At 39.4% G+C, this 20,240-nt stretch overlaps 1 long non-coding RNA gene across 1 annotated transcript; it reads left to right on the plus strand.

Moving 5' to 3' along the window:
• Positions 1-12,960: 12,960 nt before the first annotated feature.
• On the plus strand, positions 12,961-19,899 carry LOC120724249. Its single transcript, XR_005693872.1, has 2 exons — positions 12,961-13,360; positions 17,049-19,899. It is a non-coding gene; the product is annotated as an uncharacterized LOC120724249 (long non-coding RNA).
• The last annotated feature ends 341 nt before the right edge of the window (positions 19,900-20,240 follow it).

Below are 20,240 nucleotides of genomic sequence, written 5' to 3' on the forward strand. Positions count from 1 at the left end.
CCTATGAAGAATCGCTCTGACACTGTTTAATATTTAATTTAGCCCTCTATTGTATGTCTAATTGAATGGAAAAACTCATAACTTAAGAGACTGCTCGAGGATTCTGACTTAGCTTAAAACTACTCCCAACCTCCCACACATATGTTACATTTGCTTTTAATCATACAGCTTTATTTTTTAACTACATTTATTTACAGAGCTATTCTCTGAGGAGACAACAAGAATACTGTTTAAGTCACAAGAGCTTCACCACTGAGGTCTGGTGACAATTTTAAACATAGTACTGTTAGAGCAGAACAAAGCTCCACAGCTTCTTTGCTCTAGTTGTACGTCTTTGCTTGACAATAAAACTTTAAGTACAACTTTGAGAGTGCACTTGCTGTGTAGATGGCTGATTTGGTATCCAGATCTTAAGAGTTAGAGTGAGTTTTGGGTGAAATAATATCCTTAAACACAGAATGTCACAGCAACATTAGAAGACCCAGTTGTCCCTTATATAATCTTGGGCTGGCACACTGGATTCTTCTTTATAATACTGTCAACAAGATCAAAAGCTCAGTAGAGTAGAAATACATGCAAAACTACTATCTGTAATCAAGACAAAAGATTGTTAACTCTACTTACTCTTCTTTTGTTGAAGGATTTTTATAATCCATCAAAGATAGTTTGGTAGCAAAAGAATCACCAATAAAAAAGATTTTAAAAAAGAGCATATGCAAAACTCAAACAAACTCTACACTTACAGAGTAGTGAAAGCAGAGCCAGTAGCCTCTTATCTAGAAATCAGAAATCAGAAAGGGTTTTATTGCCAAATGTTGAGCAGGTTTACAACATTAGGAAATTGCTGCGGTACTTAGTGCAAACATACTGTCATATAATGCTTAAATAGACATAAAAATAAGAATTAAAAGTGCTAAGTAGATAGATATATACATGAGTGCAGGTGGTGATCAGTGCCAAACATGGAATGATGCAGTGAACACAGCGTAGGGTCATGTGTTAGTGGTGGGAACAGTCATACGGTTATTGTTCATGTGTCCAACAGCAGAGGGGAAGAAACTGTTCTTATGGCGAGAGGTTCTGGTGCGAATGGATCGGAGCCTCCTGCCTGAGGGGAGCAGGTCAAACAGACTGTGTCCAGGGTGAGAAGGGTCAGCTGAGATCCGAGCTGCACGCCCCAGTGTCCTGGAGGTGTACAGGTCCTGCAGAGATGGGAGTCTGCAGCCAATCACCTTCTCAGCAGAGCGCACAACACGCTGCAGTCTCTGTTTGTCCCTGATAGTGGCTCCAGCGTACCACACGGTGATGGAGGAGGTGAGGATGGACTCGATGATTGCAGTGTAGAATTGCATCATCGTCCGTGTTGGCAGGTTGAATTTCTTCAGCTGCCTCAGGAAGTACATCCTCTGCTGGGATTTCTTAATGACGGAGGTGATGGTGGGCTCCCACTTCAGGTCCTGGGTGATGGTGGTACCCAGGAAGCGGAATGAGTCCACAGAGGTGATGGGGGTGTCAGTCAGGATGATGGGGGGGAGTGGAGCTGTGTGCTTCCTGAAGTCCACAATAATCTCCACTGTCTTCTGGGCATTCAGCACCAGGTTGTTGTGGCTGCACCAGGACACCAGACGTTCAACCTCCCTCCTGTAGGCAGACTCATCCCCGTCCGAGATGAGTCCAATAACGGTGGTGTCATCTGCAAACTTGATTAGCTTGACAGACTGGTGGGTGGAGGTGCAGCAAGCGGAGTCAAGACTACTTCCAGAGACATCCAACTGTGGCAGAATCTTTATGACAAAAATCTTTGAAAAGCAGACAGAGTAATCACTTTCTATTTGATAGGTTTACATTGGTGTCTACTTTTTGATTTCCAAGTACTGCTTGCTTTGCTTGCTCTGATGGAACACCATTGCTATATATATATATATATATATATATATATATATATATATATATATATATAGATATAGATATATATATATATATTAGGGGTGCAACGATACACAAAATTCACGGTTCGGTTCGGTTCGATACTTTGGTGTCACGGTTCGATATTTTTTCGATACAAAAAAAATGTTCATGCCTTTTTAATTTGTCATTTATTAAAATTATAAATATATATTTTAACTCAAAAGTACAGTTTTTAAATTTAACCCTAACCCTTGTGCGTGTTTTTTATTTTGACAGCGAATGCGCACCTGCGGACCACTTATGTGCAGCCCTGGTTATTTAGCTCGTCATATCGCAGCCACAGAAATTATTTTGTCCATGAAACCATAAAGCTGCACTTTCTTTTTGCCTTATAGTCTGATTTGTCATAACTTCTCCGTTTTGTGGTAAGCTTTTCTTTGGCTGTCACTTCTTCACCCTGACCTGTCTTATTTGGCTCAGCAGAACTAAAATATATATGCTGCTGGTTTTACACACGCACTCACATAAGCTCAGCGATTCTCTGCGCGATCAACCTCTCACATGTTTAAGCTTGCTGCGGGAGATTTCACTTGTCATGTTTGCATAGTAAGCTAACGATTAATAAGACGATGTCAGAGGAATTGGTGCACAAATTATCATCACTCACAGATCAGTGCTGTCGCTCTCTATACACAGTTCACACGATTGCAAAGTGAAAGCAAAAAACAAGCGCAAATTCAAACGCGATTTCAATATGTCACATATTGACAGTGGCTCACCGATGCCAATGACATAATTACCCAGCTACATTTCTGAAAGAATGCAAAAGCATTGACATATATTTTTCCTTCCTACAATAGCCCGACGGGCAGGGAAGAGATAGATTTTGGTAGCCCGACTGAAAAAAATCGCTAGCTCCAGGACGTCGGGCTAGCGATATTGCAAGCCCTGTATCTGATTGAGGAATCACTCATCTTTGGAAAAGAGAGTTTATTACAGAGAAATGTCTCTTTCCAAAATAAAAGCTATACTATCCGCTTCTTCTGGGCTATATTCTCAGCAGCATAAGGAGAATCATGTGCTAACAGCTGTCTAAATGACTCGGCTAAAGTTAGTAGCATGCTTGTTATTTTTGTCTTTGCACTAGGATGATGTCGGCGTAAATGTGCAGTCATATTCGTTGTGTTCCCACTAGTGCTTTCAGGTTAATCTCGTTGAAATGACCTTAACGCCACAACATGGCAAATCTCCGTTAACGAGCTACCGCCGATCGCCCCGTGCATGGGGCTAGACGGCCAACATGTTAACGAGCTAACTGCGCTAACACACTAGTTCCCACCCATGTAACTGAGCATTGCATGGCACATCCAACATACTGTTTTACTTTAGTCCATGACTCGCTTACCTTCAGGGTCATACGTCACATGAAAACCAAAATAATTCCAAACGCCAGATCTGAATGAGAGTGGGGGAGGTCCATGTTGCAAAGAGAGCTTAACTTCTGTCTTGCTAGCTTGCCCTGCGCTCTTCCTTCTGACGATGCTGTCTGTGTTGAGCGCTCAGTGGATCTGCGCTCGACAGTGCAGCCTAGGCGGAGTAGTCGAACGCAGATTCACTGAGCGCTCAACACAGACAGCATCGTCAGAAGGAAAGTTGATAAAATAAATTACAAATGTTGTATTGTTCGATACATATGCGTACCGAACCGAAAGCACTGTATCGAACGGTTCAATATCGATACGAATATCGTTGCACCCCTAATATATATATATATATATATATATATATATATATATTGTATCAACTCAACACCATTCTCCTTGTCTTCTAAACCATCAATAAATAACTTGATATAGCCCATCCTGATCATGTGAATGATAAACTGTGATCCCAAAAATTATCTAGATATCCGATGTCTAGTCTGTATTTTGAGCCGTGCTGTCTTTTGATGTTCAAATGTTAATCACTGACAGAACACTGATATGGTTAGCTGAGATTGTGTGTTAATAAAATGAAATTTATCAGACAAATTTATTGTTTGAATCAACTCTTGTTGATTAAAATCATGTTGCATTGAAAAATTTGGAAGCTCAAGAACAACCTAATGTTAAGTCGTGGTTTTTAAGCCTTCAGCATGAAGGCTGATATCAGAACTGATGAAAACATTTTATTCACATCAGGAATTTGGAGTTAAAATCCAAGTTATACCCCCTCAAACGCATGCCCTACTCAATAGTGTTCTTCCAAGAGCCTTATAGGACTCTTCCCTACTTCTTGATCTGGCACATGTAAAAAAGAAAATCTTTGGTTTGCAAACCAAGTTACTCCTCCTTACCCCTTTTTCTTTTTGCGTTTCCAATTACTGTTTCCCTCATAGTATTTTTGTAGTGCTTAATAAGAATATGAGGCCCATTTAATACCTTTCTAGACACGTCTGCTCCAAACACAGCATCAAGCAACAAGGCACAAAACATTTAACAGCATATGCAGCACAGTACACCCTGTTACAAGCAGCACATTTGTGCAAACCAGGAAGTTAAAACCCTATTTGAAAACACATGCATGCTAACTCCATGGGGCCACTGAGAATGGAAAAGGGCGGGGTGTGATTGCTTCAGACAGTACTAAGTGTTCACGCACTGTATTGAACACCATTCCCTTGGTATGTGGTCATCTCATCTCTATCTATCTGGGCTAATTTTTAAAATGAGCTAATTTAGCAGGAAAGGACACAGTGGTGCTCATGGTGTTTTTTTGTATACTGTATTATTAGAGTTGTTTCCATGAGGCTGTTTCAGAACCAGGTGAGATTATGGTTTTGCAGATATCCAGAAAAGAGCCCTAGCTTTCTATGATGTTTTTAATTACGTAATGATTATTGTTTATTTACATTGTCTGCATACAATGACATTAAAAACAAAACAGGACAATGTGAAGGAGACAAAAAAGGAAATTAAAATGTAAGTAAATTCAGTCACGATATGACTTGAGTGCACAGGTGCCTCTTTGTATGTGTGTGCATGTGTGTGTGTGTTTTGTATTTGCAGGTGGCTAATTAGCACTCTCACTGTCTTCTTCTCTTCTGTTCGTTAAGTTTTTTTTTTCTCTTGCTTTTTAGTCCCGTCTCATTAAGGCTGTTCAGACTGTTTGAGGCAGGAAAACGTGAGCTGAGAATTGTTGATGTTAATCTTCCTGAGTCATTATGTAGACTGAGCTTTCCCTTTAAATTTGGCTTTTACATTAATCACCTGTGTGTCTCTATTTTAGCAAGACCTATGGAATACTCAAATATATACAGGGTGTATAATCTTCAATAAACAGCTTAAACCAACCCTTAAACCCTCCCTTGTGTGTCTCGCTCTGTGTGTATAAGCTTGCAGCTGTTTATCAGTAACTCTGTGTGGGATTGTGTGAGTAAGGATGTGATTACCAGAGCTGCTAACAGTCTATAACAGTATTTGGTAGCAAAGGTTGTTAACTAAACACCTGTTTACAGGTTTAAAGCCTATTAGTAAATCCTTCCATCACACATTGTAAAACACACCCATCCATAATTAGCCAGGAGCAGCTGGGAGACTTTATTGGCGCTCAGCAGGATCTTCACATGAAAGCTTCCTGATCATTACAACTAGCTTCATTAAACAAGTTACTGTGCACAGTGATGGGTAAGGTAAGTGGCCTTACCCATTTATTTAACAATATATCTGTCAGTTATTGGCAATGTTTTTTTTAAGTGTATTTGTGTGTTTTGATGTTTGCATTCAAAGTTCCAGAAGCTGTGTTTGATCACTTGTGCAGTTTGAACACTGACCCAGTCGATATATTCAGATTAGAAAATGGGCTCTAATAACCCTTATCGAGAGAGTGGTGAGTAAATGCTGCATTGTTGTCACTTTTAATGCAAGGCTGGGCTTTAATTATGGGATAGATTAGCGTGCTGTGCTAATAAGCAGGTGTCTACAGCTGTAATGAGTTAATAGCAGTTTTGGATTATTCACACTATTCACCTCTACATTTGTTTATAAGTAGTAAATCTCTTATAGTTCTCTGTATGAATAGATGCAAATAGAGAAGTTCCAAGAACTGTATCAGTTAGAGTACACAGTTATTTCTGTAATATTCTTTATTATTGGAACGTGCTCCAAAAGTGTTCAAGGTGACATTCAGTTTCAGTTTTACTTACTTCAGTATATGGTGCCAAATTATAACAAGAGCCTCCGGTGCTTTAAACTGTAAACATCTACAATAACAGAGAGAAAACATCAAGAATCAGATTATCCCGTGTGAGTAAGCACTTGATGACAATGGGAAGGAAAAACTCCCCCCAGGTAGCTCAGGTAGGGGCAGCCATCTGCTGTGACTGGTTGGGGGTGAAGAAGACTGTGTTCAGCTTCTTCGTGTGCTTCACATGTTCACATCAATGATCAGGACATTCCTTTAACAGCTCTGGTTTTGCCAGAGGTTTCTTCCTGTTGAAAGGGAGGTTTTCCTTCCCACTTCTGCCAAGTGCTTGCTCACAGGAGGTTTTGTTGTAGGGTTGTTACCATACAATATAAAGTGCCTTGGAGGGACTGTTGCTGGAATTTGTCTATATATAACTGAATTGGATTGGATAGAACTAAACTGAACTGAGTTGAATTAAATTAGTTATAAAAGTCCTACAACTTTTCTAAATGAAAAAAGTGGGTCAAATGTTATTTTTTGAGAAATGATAACTGCATGTCTTTATAATACTGAGAGGATTGCATGGCCTCTGCGCCCTGTCCCCATTCCTGAAATGACTGGATATAAACAATAGGCATAGTTACAGTGATGTCATTAGTTGGTTTGGGAAATCCAGTTTTCACTTATTTTTCACTTTAAATCATGACATTTAGATTTTTGGGAGGTCAAAAGAAGTTTTTGAAAACTTTTCTTGTCTGTATGAGACAGATGTTATAGTTTCTTTGACTGCTGTACTAATGTTCAATGATGTTAGAGGGCACAGTGAAGAGAAGACCAAGCTGAACAGCTTGAGGCGTGTAAACCTTTTTCTGCCAGGCCACACTCATTCCAGGAAATTTGCTGAGACATCCAGTCTTTTTAATTTAACTTGTTAAAATTGACTCGATGTTAAAATACCCTTATACAAGTCAAACAGATGAATGATCACCTAAATGTTTAAATCTGACACGCAAGGACAGAGATCTTCAGCTGGCATGTTCTTAATTCGTAGTGCTCCCTAAGAACGTCCATATGTATGTTAGACTGTATTTATAAACTCCCTTTTTTCTCTTTTTTCTGGATGGAGGTGCGGCAAATTGCACAGACTGTGACTTTAAAGGATTGACTCAGTTAAGCTCTTCAGTTGTTGACACTTGGGCCATAATTAACTCACACTGCCAGGTAACAATGCTCTGTGTTTCTATGTGTGCATTTGGATTTATCTCCATGACACTAAGCCTTTAGTTCAAAGTGTCAAGTGAAATCTTATTTAGATGTAATATTTTCTTATAAAGTTTAATGAGCAGATAGAGTCTACATTTAAAAATAAATAAACCGGGGGGGGGGAGTTCAGTTGAATGTGAAATGCTTCCTACAACAAAATCTTTACAGGCAATAAGCCAGTTAAGTGTGATAGTGCATCAGCACCAGAGTCACTTAAAGGCAGCAGCACTTAAGGGCATAATTCACTTCAGCACAGCATTGCCAGTTTTCAGCAAACAGTAGCAATGACTCGCCAAGTGCTCTTTTTACTTTCTCTAAAAATTTGAATTCAATTATAGTCTTTTATTTATTTGAAAGTGTGCAGTGGAACAGCATGTAATATGTATGTATGTGCACAGTGTCGTCAAGTTTGAGTCAGACTGACAGAACCAGATTTAAAATGCATTTAAATGTAGTTTCTAATGATAACAGTTATCTCCTGTTGATATGATGTAAATGTTTGTAAAATGATACCAAAAAGAATAAAATGAGCAGTGCATCAGAATAGACCAGAGGTTCTCACAGTACAGATTTAAGGGCCTACTAAAAATTCACAAGTCAAACCTTTTCATGCGGTTTGTCAGGTATCTGTTCAGAGATGCTGTTTTTTGGGGGGGGGGGTTGGTCATTGTCATTGGTCTAAAGTTCTTCCAACCTTTAATCAGTCAACCTTGACACTAGCTGTTTTGTGGTGAAATCAAAGAGAAGTGCTGCCCTGGTCTCTCTCTGTGCTCTATATAATAATGTGATATGAACTACAGTGCATACTTGCCTTGTTGCACTTGTGGGCAGCAATCATTTCAACTTAATTCAGTTTTATTTATATAATGCCAAATCAAAGTCACCTCGCTGTGCTTTATATTGTACAGTAATGACCCCACAATGTCAGAAGGAAACCCCATAAATGGCACAGAGGACTGTCACTGTCACTCGTCAGCACTTTAAGAAGCCTGAGAACAGACACTTTCGCAATGATTCCAGCCAACCAACCCAAGCGTAATTCTATTAAAGTTATTATTTATCATGTGGTGCCATTGCCCTTCTGCTGACGTGACAGGGAGCCAAAACTAAATCTCAGATATTTTTTACTTAACGTTACTTAATTTGTCAAGTTGTATTTAAGCCCAGATGTTTGTTCAACCCATCTAATTAAAAGTCCATATTTCAGTTGCACCATGATTGTTTTATTATTATTTTTTATATCAACAGCACCACTATCATGGCAGTAATTAGAAATTGTAATAAACTTAATTGGAGATTTACTTGTTGTGGCAGGAATTAGTCTGGAAAGGAAACAGACTTAGTGAGTAATTAATGATTATTTAACCACTACAGATGCAACTATTTCTGCCAAAGAACAATATCCACTAACTGTCAGGTCTGGTAATGCAGCTGTAATATCCTCTGTGTTAGATACTTTGTGGGGCTGGACAGCCAGGCTTCTTTTACGTTAGTTCATTCAGCAAAACCTAAAATCCCAGTCAGAGATAATGGGCATTGTGACAGTTTAGCAACTTTCTTTGTTAAATTGGCTTTTTGCTTTAGGTTTGGTTTGTTTCACGTGTCATATGATAGTGATGGGAGGTCCAGCTGTTTTCAAAGATTCAGCTCTTTTGGCTCAGCTTCCATAGAAGAGTCTGCTCTAAGAGCCATTTGATTTTAGCCTAATTTAGCAAAATGTAATAGTATGTGTGTTGGGAAGCAAATTTGGATTCAGTGTTTTCATAACAGACATGTTAAGACAGAAACTGTTACTGTTGCTGTTTTAATAAAATAAAATAAAATAAAAATCAACTCAGTTATCTTTATGCATTTACTACTACTGTGGAGAACATACATGTGGTTTAAGGCCTGGACAAAGGATTGAAATCTTTTGTCCTCAAACTCTGCAGGTGCAGGTGGTGATTGGTTCTTAGATGTCTGCAGGTTTGTTTTTGACACTGCTCTAAAGGACATTGTCTTTTTTACAAATTCAGCTCCAGCTTTGCATTTCAATATCTTATCATGTTGAAATGCAGCCAGTTCAATTTCTTCATTTTCTCCCAATGTGCCTGCATTTAAATCTGGAGGGTCATCTTTCTGTCACTCCGTCAAGCTTGTCTCCATCACTACACAGGCTGTGTCATTGCCACCCTTCCTACTTTGACATTATGATATGATTCTTTTCTGTTTTTACATCAGATTGGCCGCATGGTGTCTCCATCAAAATAAAGTCCTGCCCCTGCCTTTATGGATTCCCAGCAGAGCTGAACAGCACGAGCTGAAGATTCATCTCTCCCCGACAGAAGTCTTCTTGTTCATTACAAAGAATCAGTTCTTAGAGCTGTCTCATTCGCAAATGACACAAAAAAACTCTGACTTCAAGCTTGATATAGTTCTTTAAGCCATTAATCTTAGTACCCTTAGTTTCTAGATATTGGCTTCATGTATTTGCAGAAGTATCTCCAACACAAACTGTAAAAGCTGCATACAGGGAACCACTCACTGCTGTTTATCCTGCAGGATCTCACAGGGAAAGAAGGGAAAATAAGGGAACCACAGACAATAATGCTTTGATTTATCCAGAATATATTTAGTTTTTCATCACAGTGGGATTGTGCTGGTTTCAGTGGGAAAAGTATGCAGGTCATTTAAATAAAAAGTTGCCCGTTCATGAAGTGTGTCAGTATTTTATAATTATGTCATGTTTCTGTATCATCTGTCTCCTGTTAGAGCCTCTTACCCAAACATCAGCCTGTTTAATGCTCTAACATCTACAACATCTTAAGTAAATTATATTTCGCTGTTTTCTCATCAATAAAAGAATATTTACTGCATCAGTTTGTCTTCCATTGTATCTGAAACATACAAGGATCAAATCTTTTACTTTATTTTTGGGATATTGCCCTTAAATATAACTCAAGCTTCCACACAGTGCTCATTGTATTATTAATATGTGTGTGCTAGACGGTCACACAGGTATAAATGATATGAAAAAGAAATACATACTTCGTGAAATTTAACTCAGTTGTCTCAAATATTACATTTGTTAAAATTCAGAGCTTTTTTTTTTTAAATGGTGTATATATAGTAAAATATAAATAATGTAAATCCTGTTACATTTGTACCATCAAAATGAAATGAGACTCGTTTCTAGAGCTACACTAGCAAACTAGTTTATTAGCTAAACATAGCATCATTGTTGGCTAGGTAATAGAAACGTCGTAGGCTAGACCGTCGAATTTAAAAGCCTTGCACTTCTGGTCTTCGGACACAGCCAGTGAGTGAGCACTGTGTTTCTTACTCGCTAATTATTTTCACAGGGTGTGGTTTGGATGAAGCAAGATTACGCTATGAAATAAGACGTTATCTACAAGTTTTTAATTGCACTGGTCATGCAGATAAGCTACACATAAACACCGCTGTGCGTTGTAATGGGAACAGGAAGTGATACTCTAATGCAGAGCGAGAGCGCCACCAAATGGAACCACAGAAGTTAAGAATTAGGCTTCCAGCTCGCATTTGCAAATGTCAGACTTACTCATATAAAAAACATCCAAGTATGATATTGTCATGATCACGCAAAATTTTTGTGAATGTGTTTGAAGGTGATGTTTTTCCTTCTTTCAACGGACTCCCAGGCCATGTGTTATTGGCGCTGTGACCTCAGCTCCTTGTTGCTTCTTCCAGTCAGGAAAACACAACTCCACTCCAGTCGTATGTTTGGCTTTTACAACACAGCAGGTGACCATCATGATGGTTTTCTAACGTCCACAGTTTGACTTTAAACCCAAAGTCTACCTCCGTATGTTATCTGCTCAGACTTGCATGAACAACAGTTCTATACTGCATTGCGTTGGTGACATCACAATCCTAAGCTTTATAGTTTGCTTGCCTAAAATCTCCTTTTGTGTGTTTCTCCTTATTCTTTGTTGCAGATTTGTATCTCAATTAGTACATCAACTAAATTTACTTCTGTCTGCCATTAAATCAAATTATCCTTTATCATGAATCCAGCAATTGTGGAGAAGCTAACCAGCCATTTTCACAACATTGCCAATTCTCTGAGCCACACTGCTCAAAACATTTTCCAAGAAGTTTTATCAAAATTAGGTTCTTTAAAAGGCCTGGGGCAGCACGGTGGCACGGTGGTTAGCACTGTTGCCGCACAGCAAGAAGGTCCTGAGTTCAATTCCACCATCAGGTGGAATCAGGTGGAATCTTTCTGTGTGGAGTTTGCATGTTCTCCTTGTGTTTGCGTGGGTTCCCTCCGGGTACTCCGACTTCCTCCCACCGTCCAAAGACATGCAGCTTGTGGGGATAGGTTAATCGTATAATCCAAATTGCCACTAGGTGTGAATGTGCGAGTGAATGAGAGTGCGAATGGTTGTCTGTCCCTGTGTGTTGGCCCTGCGACAGACTAGCGACCTGTCCAGGGTGTACCCTGCCTCTCGCCCTATGACAGCTGGGATAGGCTCCAGCGCCCCCCGCGACCCTGAAAAGGATAAGCAAATGGATGGATGGATAGAGGTTCTTCAACAGGAGTTTAAAAAGTGCTGCTTTATCTTTTACAAAGTGAAGCTTCAGTAATGATGAAATGTCATCATCTTCCAGCAGGTAAATAACAGCTTCAGGAAAACAGACAGCAGGTACTGTCTTGTGGCCGCCAGCCTTTATTTTTAGCCTCAGACTTATGAGCATTATTAAAAGGAAAAGTGGTCAAAGGCTATGTGCTGCACTTCTAATGAAATGGCTTAATGTCCCGCTGCAGCCACAAAAGAAAAGAAAAACTTTTGTCCTTCGTTCCCCTTATGATGTCAGACTTTCCGACACATCCTGCACCGGGTCGGCTGACTCTGCCTTCATTAGTTCGATTGCATAAGACTGAGTCACACATACACAGTCCTTGCAAATATTCAATCTCTATGAATATGAAACATCTTCTCCCCATTAAACTGCCCTCTCTTAGTGTTTATATTTTTTCCAAATTGCTATCTTTGCTATTTTAAGATTTCACTTGATAGCTTATGCAATGTGCAGGCTCAATTGTCCTCAATGAATCTGTTTGTGTGTGTGTGTGTGTGTGGGGGGGGGGTGCTTGGGCTCTTATCATCAGGAGAAGCACTTGTGTCTGTGGGGGCATGTGCATGTGTGTGTGGTGTGAAATACTGCATGAATATGAAAATTGCTCCCATAAATAGGCTTTACTTTAAGTTCTGAGAAACTTTAATTTCAACCCCCCCGTGGCATATGAATCTCATCTCCACATCTCCTCGGAGGATTCTCTCAGCGACGCTTGCTCTCAGTTGCTTTCCCTTTTTTTTTGTTTTTCTGTCGCTGTTTCTTTTCTCTCTTCATCCATCTTGTCTGTTACCCGACCTTTTCGCTTCTCCTTTCTAAGTTTTGCTGTCACATTCATATCTCCGAAACTCTATCACTTTCTTTTTGCTGTCATAAATGAGTTGCACAGAGGTCACACAAGTACAATAGCGATGCTCCGGCCACAAATACCAAATGGGAGAAAGTTGGAAATCAATCCACTTTCACCTTTTAAACAGCCAGTGGACGATGGACTGTCTGGGCCTTCATGCGCAGTCATTGGTGTGCTTCATGTTTGCTTTGGAGAGTCAAGTCAGTGTGTAAGATTGTCAGTGATTGCCAATATCACAACTTAAATCTGCTTGTCTTACATGGAGGTAGGACAGACAACTCAGTGACAGAGGGAGAGGGGGTAGGCTAGAGGATGAGAGGGTTAAGAGACTTCACACTGAAGAGACAGCTGAAAAAGAAAATGAGGCTGAGCAATGGAGGGAAAAAATTGGCTTCAGATGAGCACATCCACTGAACAAATATTTGACTGGGCAAAGTTCAGAGCTGACTCTGGAGTTTTTGATCGTAGAAAGAAAGTTTTCAGCAGACAAAAGAAAAGAAAAAAGAAATGAAGGAACAAGAATATTCAGAGAACTCCGAAGCAAATGGATAAAAATGGATTGAACTGAATCTAAAGGTATTATCTGTTGGGACAATATTACATGTAAGAAAATTCAATAACAATCTTGCAAAGATATTACCTTTGAAGATTCCATTTAGCTAACATTAAATTAAAATACACATGACAGCAATAATGTGGAAGAGTGGTGTGCAGATGTCCCAAGACCTTAACATTTAGATGAAGACAGAATTATAAGCTATACGAGGTGTTAAACAGTGCAAGGCAGTTTAACACAGCTTACACCCTTATTTGAAAAGGTCAGTTTTCAGGACCCTGGTTATTGTTGTCATTATGAAAATTTCTTTTTTGTGTGTGAATAGAAATAACTGATCCTTTCTAAAGAAAACGGGCATGCTTAGAAATATCTTGCTCTGTTGTCAAAGCAGGTTTTTTTTTTTGCCAAAAACTTTAAATTTGGAAGAATAACTTTATCTTCATCTGTAGCGTAACTCATGATGTTTCATTTTGTTACCTGAAGATGTGGTTGAAACAAACAGTGATGACATGGACTTTGTGTCAGGGAAGGGTTGCCCCAGTATAGAATCCACATGACCTGGTGGATACATTTATACAATGTATAAGACACAGAGAAGATCAAGTAAATGACAGAGACATTACCTTTGAAATCTACTGACCTCAGCAGCATTTCAATTTAAGTTGACTGGCTGAGGGGAGAAGAAGATTGAAAAAGCAGTGGCTCACCTCCGAATGCACACCATCACTCTGTTCATACAGGAGATCAGAGCTGCAATAGCTGAGAAGAAATACTAGTGCTATCATGATCTCTCTCTCATGACTGTGTGTACATTTGGTTGGAAAAAGTCTTTAACAATATTTTTTGTCTGTATTTCATTTTTCTGTAGCTGTCTATATCTCCCTCTACAGGAAACCCCAGGGTTTACTCTGCATCTTTTTCTGCTTTCAGCCTGTTCTTTTTCTTATTCCCCTTCCTCTCTCTTGATTTGCTGTCGCTCTTCTCTCCTGTCTCAATCTGTCTCCTTCTGTCTGCTGCTAAGAAGTTTCTTTCTTTTAGAACTGTTATTGCTGCTATTGGAAAAAATCACATCTCACGAGGTGACACATTTGCGCCTTGACTTTTTCCTTTCAAACACACATAACACACAGACTAACCCTGTAACAATGCTGTGAATGTGCATTAAGGTATAATTTACCCATATTTTCAAAGAATGGTCATTTTTTGTGGCCATTAGAGCACTTCATGTCATATTTATCTTTGGATTAAAACCCCCTGTTGTTTTAATCCAATGAATCCAGCTGTGACATGGGTCTTACATGGATTTCTTATTCTACACTTCTACTGTCATCAGGTCTCGGTGAAGGACTGTGGTTTCAAATTTGATCAAAAACAAAAATTGAACATGTACTTAAGTATTCACAGCCTTCACTCAAAACTTTGCTGAAGCAGTTTTAGTAGCAATTACAGCCTCAAGTCTGAGTATACAATTAAGTTTCTCCTTTGCAAAGCATCTCAAGCTCCATCAGATTGGGTCTGGATCATTGGTGCGTAGACATTTTTAGATCTCTCCAGAGATGTTCAATTGGGTTCAAGTCTGGGCTCTGGCTGGGCCATTGAAAGACATTCACAGTGGTCCCAAAGCCACTACTTTGTCTTTGTCCTTTTGGAAGATAAACCTTTGCCCTACACTCGAGGTCGAGGGCAGGTTATCATCAGGGAGATATCTGCACGTTGCTGCATTCATCTTTCCCTCGTCCCTGACTAGTCTCCAAGCTCCTGCTCCTGAAAAACATCCCCAAAGCTCAATGCTGCCACCACCATGCTTCACTGTAGGGATGGTATTGGCCAGGTGATGAACAGCGCCTGGTATCCTACAGACGTGACCCTTGGCATTCAGGTGAAAGGGTTTAATCATTTCTTCATCAGAGAATTTTTCTTTTTATAATCAAAGTCCTTTAGCTACCAAACTGCAGGTGGGCTGTGTATAGGAATTTCTTTCGCTTATGTATTAATCACATTATTTTATTGTATGATGCCTTGGTGCCACTGGATTTTAACATGTTCACACTCATACAGTAAGACAAATGGTGGGGGTGTAGTAAGGAAGTTGGGGGAAGCAGACAACTCCACAGGAAGAATCTTTTGTCTCTTCGAGGACTCTGGGAGGTAGCAAGGTATGGCGTTATTTTTGTGCCACTATTCTGAGCGCACGTAAAAAAAATTGCAGGTGCAAGTGTTGCATTTTGAGGAGAAATTTATTTTGAGCGAAGAAAAGCTAAATTTGAGTGAAAAAAATTCATTGCTGCGTGCAAAAAATGTATTTCAGTGTTTGCTATTATCCACACACACACACACAATAGCAGCCCCTGTCGCTCAGTTTTTGCATTTGCGCTCGCTCGCAATGTGTTTTGCAATAAATATTTCTGTCCTGTATCACCACATATCTTGCCTGTTTCCTTGTCTCTGTTGTGAAGTTAAGCAAGACTTTTTTTGTCTCGCTGGCCTTTTAGTTTCGTTGGTAAATGCTTTGTGGTCTTCACATTACTTACTTGGTACTAAGTCACACAAAATGTTTACCTTGCAACTAGTAACTGTCTCAAACACACTCACAAACAATTAGTGCAAATCTTAATTATTACATATATCAAAGTGCATTAAAATATTTACACTTTCTAAACAATACTGAGTCAGTAAAATATCAGTGTAAGTGAACTACACACATGCATTAATTATGCACTAATCATTTACTAATATTTGGTAGTGTATTATGAAGTGTTACCAGAATATCTTTCAGATGAGAGATGGAGAGCATTGGTTTCAGCAGTGAGACAAATTGTATTGACAGCACGACTGTTTTTTATCTTCATGGGTTGAGAACTCAGAATGTATTGCATCTCTGCTGGCTCTCCACAAGACAGAGACATTGGTATGTTTTAACAAGGAGTGGTCCAAGGGTGAGTCACTGCATTATAAATTTTAAGTTTGAGTCCTTCATTGGAAAGGCCTATGCGCTTGTGCCTTAAACAATTTATATCCCTGGAGCTGTTGCTGAGGGGAGGAGTACAGGTTGTATAAGCTGAAGATGTATGGAAAGTGCAGCCTGCTGATAGAAATATGGCTACCACTGTCCCTGCTCCATTAGCAATGCCCTTCAGCAAGCTTTAATAATAAGAAGAGCTATGAATCAACACCATACACTTTGGCTCTGAACACATGTGTCGAAATCTCTGAGGTCATGACTGGGTCAGTCACATAGATGTGGTTGTGTGTCATTGTCATTAAGATGGTCTCCAGTCAAATGAAAAATGCACTGGAAGCTACACAAGAGAGAAACATCAGCTTATGTTCAGACTTAGTACTCATTTTTGTTATCGCTTGACGTTTTTAAAACTTTTTTGACATGTGTGCCTGGTTGATGACAGGCAACAATGACCCAGTGAGTAGACTCAGCATTGAAAAAGAAGAACAATACTTTTACTAAGCAAACTCGAATGTACATGTTTATATCGAGATGAAAATACAGTCTCAATAGTTCAGTTTTTTACAAAAAAGAAAGAAATTAAGTGATTTATTTGGACTCTTTGGTTTGCTTCTTTGTAAGGCCAACACTAGGTTAAGTGGATATAGACATAACTAAATTACTTTTCTAGTCAGAGGCATTATGAGGAGACGAAATGGCACTCAGCAAAGTTATCCATAAAATTTATTCTGTTTATCTCGGTCCAGGTCATGTGATCAGCACACTAAGCAGAGGTGCCCAGACCTCCCTTTTCTCCACATCCAGTTCTTCATGGGTGATGACCAAGGCACCCGACAGGTATAATCCCTCCATCATGTCCTGGGTTGGTCCATTGGGTGACTGAGACAGCAACTGAACCAACTGTGCTATTGTTGTGATGGATGTGAAAGGTTAAGGTTCAGTCCAGTTTCAGCACTTTGGTGGCAGGTGTGTTTACTCATCCCATGTCCATCTCTGCTCATAACAGTAAAGACAAAGGTAATTGTTGTTTTTATTACCTAACCATATCCATCATGTAAATTATCTTGGCAAGCATTTAGTGGTCTGGTAGAGTGGGTCAGCGCATGGACAATGTCAGAACTCTAGATTAACCCATTAATAACACTGATAACACTAATCCTAACCCAAATACACTTATTACTATCACACTATGCCTTTTTTATTCTTTTAAAGATTTGTTCCCTCAAATCCTGGCAATCAGGAGAAAGTATGTAATTGGGGTAGTAGTTATCAAATCATTAAACCTGAAAAACATAACAATATATTAACATGTTTTGCAAAAAACAAACAAAAAAATAACTGTTTCTTGTCTCCAATCTTGGACATTAACATTTGGGATTGGGGTGGGGTCATGTTGACTTAAAGAAGCTATGATGTTAGACATAGACAAAGTATAACTTGGTTTTTAAACCTTTTAAAAGTAATGTTAAAGACTGACTGTATCAGTTTTGAATGGTAAGTCTTACAATCACTGAAAGCAAAACACTGGATCTCTAAGAGGCATCGCAAAGATGGCTGTCATAAGATTTGCTCCCATGGTGGTTTGTTTGAATAAGGCACAAAGAGTCAAACTGTAGCTTTGCAGTTCCAAAAATCAGCAAGACTCTGGAAAAACAATACATATGCATCATACAGTACAGTATAGCAAGACTACCATCTGAAACAATGAACAATCATAATTCTGCCTGCTACAACTGCTGGACAGGACATGCTAAAAAAGACTATAAAACAGATAACACAGTTTTTTCTGAACAACAGCTTTTCACATATGCTAAATACATCTGCCATTTGGTCAAATGATAGAAAAGGGTCAAACCTGGAATCAGTATTGCAATAATGATCCGTAAAAAATACAGTTTCTCAATGAATATCCAGTGACTTCGACTCATTTATTTGTTGGCTTCCACAATGAGCCCATAAAAAATCCTCTTATGATTTAAATTTATAGAATATTAGCAACCCCTTAGTGTTAACACCGCCACATAATCACAAATGTTAGAGAGGACATGAACTCGGTCTGTATAATGATAGGTAGAGTTATACATTGATGTGGTGCACTTCCTGTAAACACTATATTATAATGCTGATATATTGATGGGTCAGGGGTGGGGAAATCCGTGAGCTTGTATGAAGTGTGTGCTCGTTCATCTCCGCTGCTTTGATGCCTGACAGGAGCGTCATGTTATGCTGAGGCAGGTTATTGGCTAGTATTGGGATGGGACCAGTCCTTCCTTGGGTGATCTGTTGTTTATTTATTTTAATGTCTTGTATTGTCAGGTTAGGTTTGGGTTTATCTAAAATGCTAAGAGGGCATTAGTTATACTCAGGTTATGTATGCAGATTTGGAAACACAAATTTAAAAATCATGGTGATAGCATTCATAGTATATTTTATCAGCATTGCACAACTATTTCAGACTTTTGTTGCCCTTTTGCAAAAATGTTTTCATACAAATTCATATATTTATTTTAAAAAGTGTTCATATAGTTATTTTTAGTCCTGAATTTGTTGCATACCTGCGACAGCAAAAGGATCCATCCATGAGTGTCTCAAAAGCTAGTAAGTTACAGTCATGCACATGTTACAATACTGTAAATTTCATTACACGTTCATAACTCTTAATTATTGCAGGCACACCGAAAGGAAATTACACTGTTTACTTTTCTGCCCTTCAGATAGGTAAGCTGCATGCACAAAGACACAGTTTATTAGTTGTAATGAAATCATTCATTCTTAGTATAAATCTCCTCCATCACAACTACACAGTAAAAAATGGAGTGTCAATATTTCAGAGTAAACCTATTTTAACCTAGGTAGAGTATTTACAACTCTATGAGGAGTAAACCAGCTCTAACATCAGAGTTAAAAGTCAGTGTAAAGTTTGTTAGTCATGCAGTGAAGACTTAACTCCACACAGTGTTGATTATTACCAGTCCGCAGGCGTGTGGCCTCAGAGCTCTAATGTGCATGGAATTTTCTCCGAAGAGCTGCCACAGTCAGGTAAGTGAAGTTAACATTCCCATACTGGTAACATTGTTTAAAAGGTATTTTTAAACTAAATAGCTCTTTATAGTTTCACTGATGTCGAGTGAGGACATGTTAGCAGCATTTACCCATAGGTTTAATGGCATTCCAGTAGCTACATGCTAGCATTTGCTAAAAGTTCAGATGTTTGTTATCTTCTTACTGCGTTAATATGAACCTAAAACATTTTAACTATGTATTTCTTCTAAATGCTGTCTAAATAATATCATTGTCACATGTCAAATCGCACAGTTTGAACAACTAAATTGCCGTTTATCAGTAAGCTAATAATCGCTAATTAGCTTACATAAGCGAACATACTTTCTGTCACGGTATGGCATGGCAAACCATGGGGGATGTGAGGAAGGAGGCCTCCAGGCCTGACGCCACCTATAAACAAGTGCTCAGCCACCCACACACACACACACATATACACAAGCACAGAGAAGGGGAAGCAACACCAAAATACACAACAATAACACAGGTCCATGACTGCCCAGGGGTCCTGGGTCGCCCAGTCCCAGGACCCTGACAGTACCCCCCCTCTAAGGGTCGGCTCCCGACAACCCAAAAACAAAAACACAAACCAAAAACAACAGTACAACCAACCCAGGGCGGGCGGCGGGGGGTCCAGGACGGAGGGCCGGAACCAAAACAAGCAAAAACCACCAAAGAAAACAACCCCCCCAAGGCCACAGTCCCAGAGTCCGACCGCGCATCCCGCAGCGGAGCAACAAAAAGAAAAAAACGCCACAAAACAGTCTCAGGCGGCCCATCAACACAACAAAAGAGTTCAGGAGGTCTACCTCGAGTCCAATGGCGGCGACGTTGCAGCTCCGGCGGACGGCCACGGGTCCGGCAGCAGCAGCAAAATA

This window comes from Simochromis diagramma, unplaced genomic scaffold (assembly GCF_900408965.1).
Source record: "Simochromis diagramma unplaced genomic scaffold, fSimDia1.1 OVJJ01000685.1, whole genome shotgun sequence".
In the NCBI taxonomy this organism is placed as follows: Eukaryota; Metazoa; Chordata; class Actinopteri; order Cichliformes; family Cichlidae; genus Simochromis; species Simochromis diagramma.